The sequence below is a fragment of the Mesoplodon mirus genome (genome assembly GCF_964341445.2).
Source record: "Mesoplodon mirus genome assembly, chromosome: 2".
Classification (NCBI taxonomy): domain Eukaryota; kingdom Metazoa; phylum Chordata; class Mammalia; order Artiodactyla; family Ziphiidae; genus Mesoplodon; species Mesoplodon mirus.
The window spans coordinates 81,066,177-81,075,597 of NC_138977.1; positions in this window are offsets into that span (position 1 = coordinate 81,066,177).

Below are 9,421 nucleotides of genomic sequence, written 5' to 3' on the forward strand. Positions count from 1 at the left end.
AATTTTAGACTTTTTGTGTATAGAGCAGAAGGGTTTAGATTTACAATTTCTTCACATCAGATGTTTTAGCATCAGATGGATTTATAGACGTTAACTGGAAATGTAAAAGAAACCAATAGTTTCAAAGGGGCTAGATTCCCAAAATTAGACTTTTTTTTTTTTTTTTTTGCAGTACTCGGGCCTCTCACTGTTGCGGCCTCTCCCGTTGCGGAGCACAGGCTCCGGACGCGCAGGCTCAGCGGCCATGGCTCACGGGCCCAGCCGCTCCGCGGCATGCGGGATCCTCCCAGACCGGGGCACGAACCCGTGTCCCCTGCATCGGCAGGCGGACTCTCAACCACTGCGCCACCAGGGAAGCCCCCAAAATTAGACTTTAAGCCTAACTGCACCCATTTAGTGCATAGCAAAATTTTTAATCATAAAATGAAATAGAAATCTGCGAAAGAACAAGAGATAATTATTCGTTTAAAAGTGGTTGACATTATTTACAATGCATTTATATATCTTTTAATGATAGAATGTCGAGGGTTGCCAAATGGAAACGTAGGCCGAGGGATGATTCCTGGGGCCTAGTAGCTCCATGGTCTGTGAATTACATTATTTAAGAGAGAATCATCACTTAAAATATATCCACTCTCCAGGATTTCTCTCTTTCAATACTGTTTTTCACCGTCACTTTTATTTTATTTTATTTTTTATTTTTGGCTGCGTTGGGTCTTCGTTGCTGTGCACGGGCTTTCTCTGGTTGCGGTGAGCGGGGGCCACTCTTCGTTGCGGTGCACGGGCTTCTCATTTCAACGGTCTCTTTTGCTGCGGAGCACGGGCTCCAGGCGCGAGGGCTTCAGTAGTTGTGGCACACGGGCTCAGTAGCTGTGGCCCACGAGCTCTAGAGCACAGGCTCAGTAGTTGTGGTGCACAGGCCTAGCTTCTCTGCGGCATGTGGGATCCTCCCGGGCCAGGGCTCAAACCTGTGTCCCCTGCATTGGCAGGTGGAGTCTTAACCACTACGCCACCAGGGAAGCCCCCACCATCACTTTTTTTTTTTTTTTTTTTTTGCGGTACGCGGGCCTCTCACTGTTGTGGCCTCTCCCGTTGCGGAGCACAGGCTCCGGACGCGCAGGCCCAGCGGCCATGGCTCACAGGCCCAGCTGCTCCACGGCATGTGGGATCTTCTCGAACCAGGGCACGAACCCGTGTCCCCTGCATCAGCAGGCGGACTCTCAACCACTGCACCACCAGGGAAGCCCCCCACCATCACTTTTAAATAACTGCTTCTTTGCTTTGCTTTAAAAGCTAGCAAAGCACAGGATCCAGATCTGGGCACATGTCAGTCCGTTACTGAATGAATGATTTAGCAGGCTTACTTTGGAAGTTTTGTATTCCTTCAATAATCCTTTACATAAATTGGGTTCATTTCACTCTATGCAATTACCCTGAACATGCATGCCAGTTTTTTATTTTTTCCTTACATCAAGTGCAAAAGATGTTCTAGTCTAAATAATGAATGTAGTCCTGTGCCTGTGCCTTATTAAATAAAAAGCATCAAAAGCATATTTCAAATGCAAAGCAAAATGCATCCAAGAAAAAATTGCTTTGGGGTATTGATACATACAGCTCTGAAGGGCAAAATCCCAAATCTTAAAGCAAAGTCCTAAGCTTAAATATTCTATCCCACCGAGGACAGAAGCCTCTCTTTTCTGTGGGTCTCACACTGGGCTGTACATCAAGCCCATGTTTAAATGAGCAGTGTGGCTCACTGGGGCAGTGCCAGGAATGAGCTGCTTCAGCTGCACCCACTAAGGAACCATGGACCTCAGCTGCAGAACTCAAAGGCGAAGAAGCACCAGCCTTGGGAAGGCAAAGGAAAGTGCGAATTACATGGTAGAAGTCCCAACGGAGAAATGAGAGTGACTCCAGTGCTTTGTAGAAGTCAGCTGCCCTGAGGTGCTTGCATATCTGGGAAATTACCTTCTGCACAGGCCAGCCAGGCTGCACTTAAGCTAGAAACAAAAGCAGGCAGATTCCAGTCACAGCCATCTCAGAGGTCCAGGAAATAACGTCTTATGAAGTAATTCAGCAAAAATGTGAAATAAGCATATTTCTCTTTTTTCCTAAAAAAAAAATGTATGTATGTATGCTGAACAGATGGGGTGGATCATAACACATGACTTCAATCCGTATTTAATTTTATAAAAGCAGACTCTTCAAGGTCAAGGTAAATTTTGTAATGTAAAAATTACCCTTTGGTCTTCCTCTTAAGTGTGCCCTACATTCTGATATTCAGATCCAGGCTTCAACTTGGTTTCTTAAATTATTGTGTTTGTAAAGGCACATCAGAAGAGATCATAATGAAAATTCAGTTCAGAACTGCAATTCTGCCTTGATTTTGTAGTTGATTAGAATTCAAAAATCTAATCTAGGAGTGGATTCAGACCAGCCATTCTTCACATTAAAGAAAAAAATCATGGGGTTAACCATTTGTTGTATTTTTCTAGATATCTCATAACTTATTCAGGTTTGTGTTCATTTCCTGTATACTTACCTATAAATAGATGCTCCACTACAATATCTGCTGTTAAACAAATCTAAATTCTTTGTGTGTGTGTACACACTTAGATCCTAAAAATAATCTGAGTTATTCTATCGTTTGGGCATTTTACCTTTAGCAATGATTAACTTATTACAACCCAACAGTAAGAAATCAGTGGTGTTTCTGATATTTCTAGTGTCTCTTGTCATCATAGACTGGGAATAGAAGCTGATTATGGAGGGTAAGAATTTTGTGTTGGAATTGAAGCTACATTTACTTTTGTCTGAATCAGAGAATATTTTTCTCTGAATGAGCTGTCAGCCAAAAAGCAAAAGGATTATGTCTGCCTTTGGTCACTGCTGACTCACTTGACAGGCCTGTCTCTTCTATTAGTCTCAAAGAAATTCCATACTGCAAAAGACTAATATGTACATTTCATATATGCCTTCCCTGAGAACAGAAGTTTAGGGTAATTCAGAAATGGTCTGTCTCCTTGCCCTGGGTTTCACCACTAGCTTTCTAGAGCTGCATTTGGAGGAAAAAGCAAGCACTGAAGCCAAGACCAGATGGATGAAACCTTGGCAAAAAAGCAAAGCTAATTCTCTGCCTCGAGTCCCTGCCATCTTTATGCTTTTTCTCTCTCAGGACTTTTTTGACAGTGCCTGTCTTCCAGGATCAGCTTTTCACATCCTGCCTCTCTTTTTCATGTCTCCTCTTCTATCCTTTCTCTTTCTCTGCATTTATACACTCCTTTCCCCATTTACCTCACCAGAAAACAATCCAGCCAAAAGATTTCTATAATGATCGTTATATGTATTTACTGTTTGCTGGGCACTGTGCTGAGTGTTTTATATGCATTATCCCATTTAATCTCCATAAGTACCCTATTGGGTAGATATTATTACAATTTCCACTGTCTAAATGAGAACATTTAGACCCAAGGAATTATGTAACTCATCCAGTCTTACACAACTAGTAAAACAGAGCCAGGATTCAAATCCATGTCTGTCCTGACCAGCTAGCATTGTAAACTATTGTGTAGAACTTCCCAACAAAAGAGAAAAGTAACATGTTATTTTAGAGACACCTGAACACTTATGTGTTTAGTTCTCTTTATGCCGTGAGGTGGATTTGTAGCTGAAAGATTTGGTCGTCAGCTTTGGTTGTTTCCACACAACTGAGGACACACTGGGGCCAAAGAGACACAGAATGAAGCCATGCAAGGTTATTGAGCCCCTGGATGGTTCTCACCGCAGGCCTCTTCACCGCTTCACAGACATTTACATCAAGCAGCTCCCTGGTCAACTTCAGCACAGCAGCCTGTCTCCCAGGTGCCTTTGTCCTAAAACGGCTCCATTTCCCCCTTTCCCTCCCCCTTCACTGGTGCCAAGGAAGCCCATTTTCATATCACCACCCTTTCTGAAAATCCTTAACCCTCTACTATTTGCCTGAACCTTGGGGTTGTTTTATGCTTCCCTTGCCTTGAAGATTACTGACTTTAGGCAGCCTCTCTGCTGAATCTTCAGTATCAGGTGCTGTGAGATACAGACAAGTGTTTTAAGGATGTACTCAGTAACGCCTGCTTGTCCCTGAACTTGGTGCTGTTCCCTGGTAAGCCCAAGAAATTATGGTGGTGGTAGTGATAGAGATGATGGTGGTGGTGATGGTGATGATGAACTTATTCACTAAGTACTTACTATGTCCCAGACACTTTATCTCCATGATCTCAATTTAATTCCCAATGTCAACCTTATGATATAGAGACTATTATCATACTCATTTTACAGATGAAAAGCGAAGCACAGAGAGATTAAATAATCTGCCTGAGGTTATCCAACTGATACTCAGAAGAGATAGGATTTATATACAGGCAGTGTATAAAATGCTAGTCAGAGCCCACAGACAAGGAGATGCCTGGTCAAGAAAAGGAAAAGTTGCTCATTTTCCCTTAGGTTGAGTTCTTTTCTTCTGGCTAATACCTAGGCTCTCCTCTCTCTACCCTGTGGCCTCAGGCAGAGACAAATTGCTCCACAAATCTCCCTGTCAGAAGGCTAACCACATTTTTCCTGCTGATGTTTCTGATCCCAAGAGAAAGTGGGTAGCCTGTGTGTCCCATTCTCCCTCATGTTATAAATCTCATGCTGAGTGGTCCATTTCTCACTGAAAACTGTGATTGCCTCTTAACACTTCTGCAAGAAAGCTCTAGTCTACTATCTTTGCGAAAAAATCCGCTGCTAGGAAATGTGATAAAGGACAAGAAACTAATGATGCACTGCAGGGCAAAAAGACTGGTCATTTCTGTCAGAAAGAATTATTTGGTCCTAGAGGGCATCTTAGTCAGGGATACATAGGATAATTTTCTTCCAGACAGCTTCACACATCCCTCCCTCACTTCTTCTAGGTCTTTATTCAAAAGCACACCTTCTTGGTGAGGTACCTCCAGGTCAAATTGCAACCCTCCCAATATTCCCTTTCCCTGCTTTGTTTTTTTCTCCTTAGGATATATCACTATCTACCATCTTTACATATTTCTTGTCTATTATTTATCTCTTGCATTGGGATGTAATTTCCATAAGACAGGGATTTTTTTGTCTGTTAACATATTCCTTGCATGCAAACCAGTGTTTGGCTCATAGTAGGGGCTCAGTAATGATTTGTTGAATGAACAAATACATCAAAGTCTTAAAGGTGCAATCTGTAAACACTGAATAAGAGAATGGAAACAGCCATATTATGGAGTAATTAATGATGGAGAATATCTGATCGAGTTAATGTTAACTATAGAAGTCCTTGTGTCCATTTTAATGGTATTTGGTGTTGTAACGTAAATGGGCATGATTTGGGGGCTTAGAAGTACATAAACATTTTTTCCATTAAAGTGAAGAATTTACATTCTTTACTTAGAAGAATTCACTCTGTAAGGGATTTTTCAAGGCTCTTCATCAGGCCAGGGTAGACTATAGTGAGAAATTAGAACCACCTTAATAAGTAACTATGGTATACCAATACTGTGAAATATTATGCAACAGTTAAAAAGAATAGAAAGAATGTGTCCTGATCTGTTTGGGCTGCTGTAATAAATATACCATAGACTAGGTGGCTTAAACAATAAACATTTATTTCTCCAGTTCTGAAGGCTGGGAAGTCTAAGATCTAGGTGCTGGCAGATCCAGTGTCTGGTGAGAGCCTACTTCTTGGTTTGCAGATGGCTGTCTTCTCATTGCATTCTTACACAGCAGAGAGCAAAGAGAGAGAGGGAGCAAGCTCTCTTATGTCTCTTCTTATAAGCGCACTAATCTCATTCATGAGGGCTCCACACTTATGACCTAATTACTTCCTCAAGGCCCTGCCTCCAAATACCATCACATTGGGGATTAGGCTTCAACACATGAATTTGGGGAGGATACAGACATTCAGTCCATAACAAGGTGGAAGAGATCTCTGTACTAATGGAGCTCCAAAATGTATCACTGAGTGAAAAAAGAAAGCTACAGTATGGTACTTCTAGTATATTTTATCTCAAATAACATGTGCACACACAAAAATATACTACACACATACACACACACACACACATTCCTAGAAGAAGATCTGGAAAGATACACACAAAACTATCAACAATGCTTGTGATCAGGGGTGGAAAAGGTTGCAATAGGGTGGGGAGAACATCAGAATTTGACATAGTAATCAAAGGAAACTCCAGTGTTGTTCATAATATTTAAATATTTTTATAATGAAAATATATTAATGGATGACTTATATAATGAAAATTTTAAAATCAAAACAAGAAGCAAAAGAGCATAGCTTCTGATGAGGGAGACGAGAGGATAGGGTCCTGCCAGAGACTTAAAGTGTAAAATACACAGGTTATTTTTCAACAGAAGGGCCAGTAGTGTGAGTGAGAGCATCTAAATGATTTGGATTTCCTTGTCATCAATGTTTCTATAAAGTTCTAAGACAATTTTGAGGACTATACAAATCTCTCCTTCCTTTCCTCAAAAAAGCCCAAAACCAAGTATTCCAAATGCATAGTTTGTAAAGACTGTGATGATGTAAACAGAAAAATTTGTCATTTCTATATCATTGGAAAAGGCCAACTTCTTTAGCTGGATAGTCTCTCTAATCTTCCTACTAAACCTGAACAATTCTACGTCTATGTAATGACTACAAAAGCAATTTCAGAAACTTCTGGAGGGAAACACCACACAAATGAATGAGTCTGTGGTTCACAATTATTAGTTTGATGCCCAAATGCATATCATATTTGCAAGAGGCAGTTTACAATCTGTTCATCTTGACAAATGTAGCACAAGGGGATTTAAATCCCTGCATTTGCAATTTCTGTCTCTCCCTCTCCAAATTTATGGCGAAATTGTAGACATGAATAATGTGTCAGGGGTGAGTGAACTGAGGTCTGTGCTCTGTTCCTATAGCTCCATTTCACTCAAAGGAGAGTAATGAATGGTAAACAAAGAAAAGTCTCAGCAGATAATGAATTTGAGTCCTAATGACCTTCCTGAACTATAAAATGGATTTTCTTGGCATTGCCCAAACCATTTGGTGCCTGGTGTGAAAACGTTTTCACCATTTGGGGCCAGAACCATGCATTTTAAGTATTTTCTCGATGATTCATGAAGAGTCAGAACTACCTTTCCATGGAAAGGTAAAAGTCATCCACCAGTGGTAATGGAAGACTTGTTTCCAACCTGCCCTGTCTATTGTCTTGACGGCAGTGTGATTGATTATTAAGGAGTCTTGGACTATTCTACAGCCCCCTGGGACCATAGTATGGCCATTTATATAAGATATGGGTATCTCAATCCAATGCCTGGTATCCTACATATCTTTCTTTTAAAACCAGTTGATCTCTGGCAAGGAATATAGAGTGAAGACTCACATTTACTCAAAGAAAGTCATGTGCAAAATAACATGTTTGCTTACTGAACAGTAACAAGTCTGTCGCTTGACTGGTCATCTCCATCTGGGTTTGCTGCAAAGGCAGCAGTCGATCAGCCACTGCTAGGGCTTCAATACCTAATGGGAGTAATATACATCAATGGTCTGAAATTAGTTGGCATAAAAATGAAAGGCTCATTGGCTTTTAAGAGCAGGAATACAGTCTTCCATGTATTGCATCCAAACAACCCATCCACTGTGGCCTTCTTGCTTCTTTGAGATAGTCATATTTTTCTTCTTTCCAGAGCTAAAACTGAAACAAATCATGAGATAAAGTAGAAGAGGAAAACATCTATTGATTTTCATGAAGCTCTACCCTTCATTCATTCAATTATCCATTCATCCATATATTCATCCAGTCAGTACGTAACATTTATTGCAAGCCTGTTGTACCCTCTAGTAATTAAAATAGGGTTCAATTTGAAATTCAAACTGAAACTGACTTTGCAGTTCTCTTATCCAAAATTATATAAATCTGTTTGGGCAAAAAAATCCACTAAGTATATCCATGGTTTCTACAACCACCCACCTATATGTTAATGACACCCAAATTTCTACCTGGAGCCCTGATATCACTCCTGGATTCTAGCCATAGAGTCAGCTTCCTACCAGACACCTGTACATCAATATTTGGGTGTCCTAGTAAATTTAATCTGAACATGTCTGAATTGAATTCCTCACCTTTCCCCCTCCTCCTACATTCTCTGTCTTAGTTGGATGCACAGTGTTACTTCTACCAGAAGCCTAGCTGTCACCCTGGGCTCTTGCTTTTCTTCACCCTCAACACCCAATCAGTTTCCAAATGCTATCAGTTACTTCTGTGTATATCTTCCTCAATCCCATTGCCTCAGTCTTGTCTCCCTTTCTTCTCATCATTCCTGTGAACTGGTGTAATAGATACTGAAGGGTAGCAGCATATGCCACTGCAGTATATAAGTGTAGGAGTTCAGGACATGCCATCCCCAAATATGCTGCTTTGGGATGTTGATTACTTTGAGTTGTAGGCACTTGAAAAACAGCAAATAGGCATTCCTAAAATCAGCATAGCATCATCAGCACAAATTGTGCTTTAAAGGAATTTATATTAGACTGGATTTTTAAAAATCTGGCTATAATATAACCCCAAAAGAGGGATGGAATTTCTTCCAGTGTCTCAATCTTCTCCTACTGCAATGATTCAAAAACTGGTACTCAGGGATAGTTGGGAAGGAAAAAAGAATTTTCCTGAGAAGAGCGTTAACCGTTAATAAACCTTTTTTTTTTTAACTGTGGTGAATTCCCAAACCTTTCAGTTTATTATTGTGCATTGAAACTCTCCAAAAGGCGGACTGAAGGTGCAGCTTCTCTCCAGGTTGAACAAGGAAGCCTAGATCTGGAGCCTCAATTAACAGCCACCTCCAGTGGTGTTCCTCTGAATGCAATCTGACTTCCCTCTCTTCCAATAACCTTGTGAGTAATAAATCATTCTTTCAGTTGTGCAGTAGCATTTAAGGCCTGCCTGCTTAATCTTTAATTGTTTAAGCAGTTACAAGCTCAAATTATAGAGTGTGAAGAATATCACAATAGATCACAGTATTGTCAGTTTTCCCCTGCAGAATCCTGACATTATCAAGTTTAACAAAGCCCATCCCTCTCCCATTTATTACTGCAATGTCCTTGAAAGAGAATAGCATGGTTATTACTATTTAAAAGAGAGCATGCTTCTGTCTCCTGCATTACAGGAGCTCACACGTGTGTGTGTGTGTGTATGTGTGTGTGTGTGTTAGACACACAGATCTTAATTTAGGCCCCCCTTTTCTGTACACAACTGCCCAAGTGCCTTCGTATGTGTTCTTTACACCCTGGCCAACTTCTCCTTTCAATCTCAGATTTTGTCCCCTCCTCCAGGAAGTTTTCCTTCACTTCTTTCTCCTTGATTTAGGTTCCCCTTGTCTC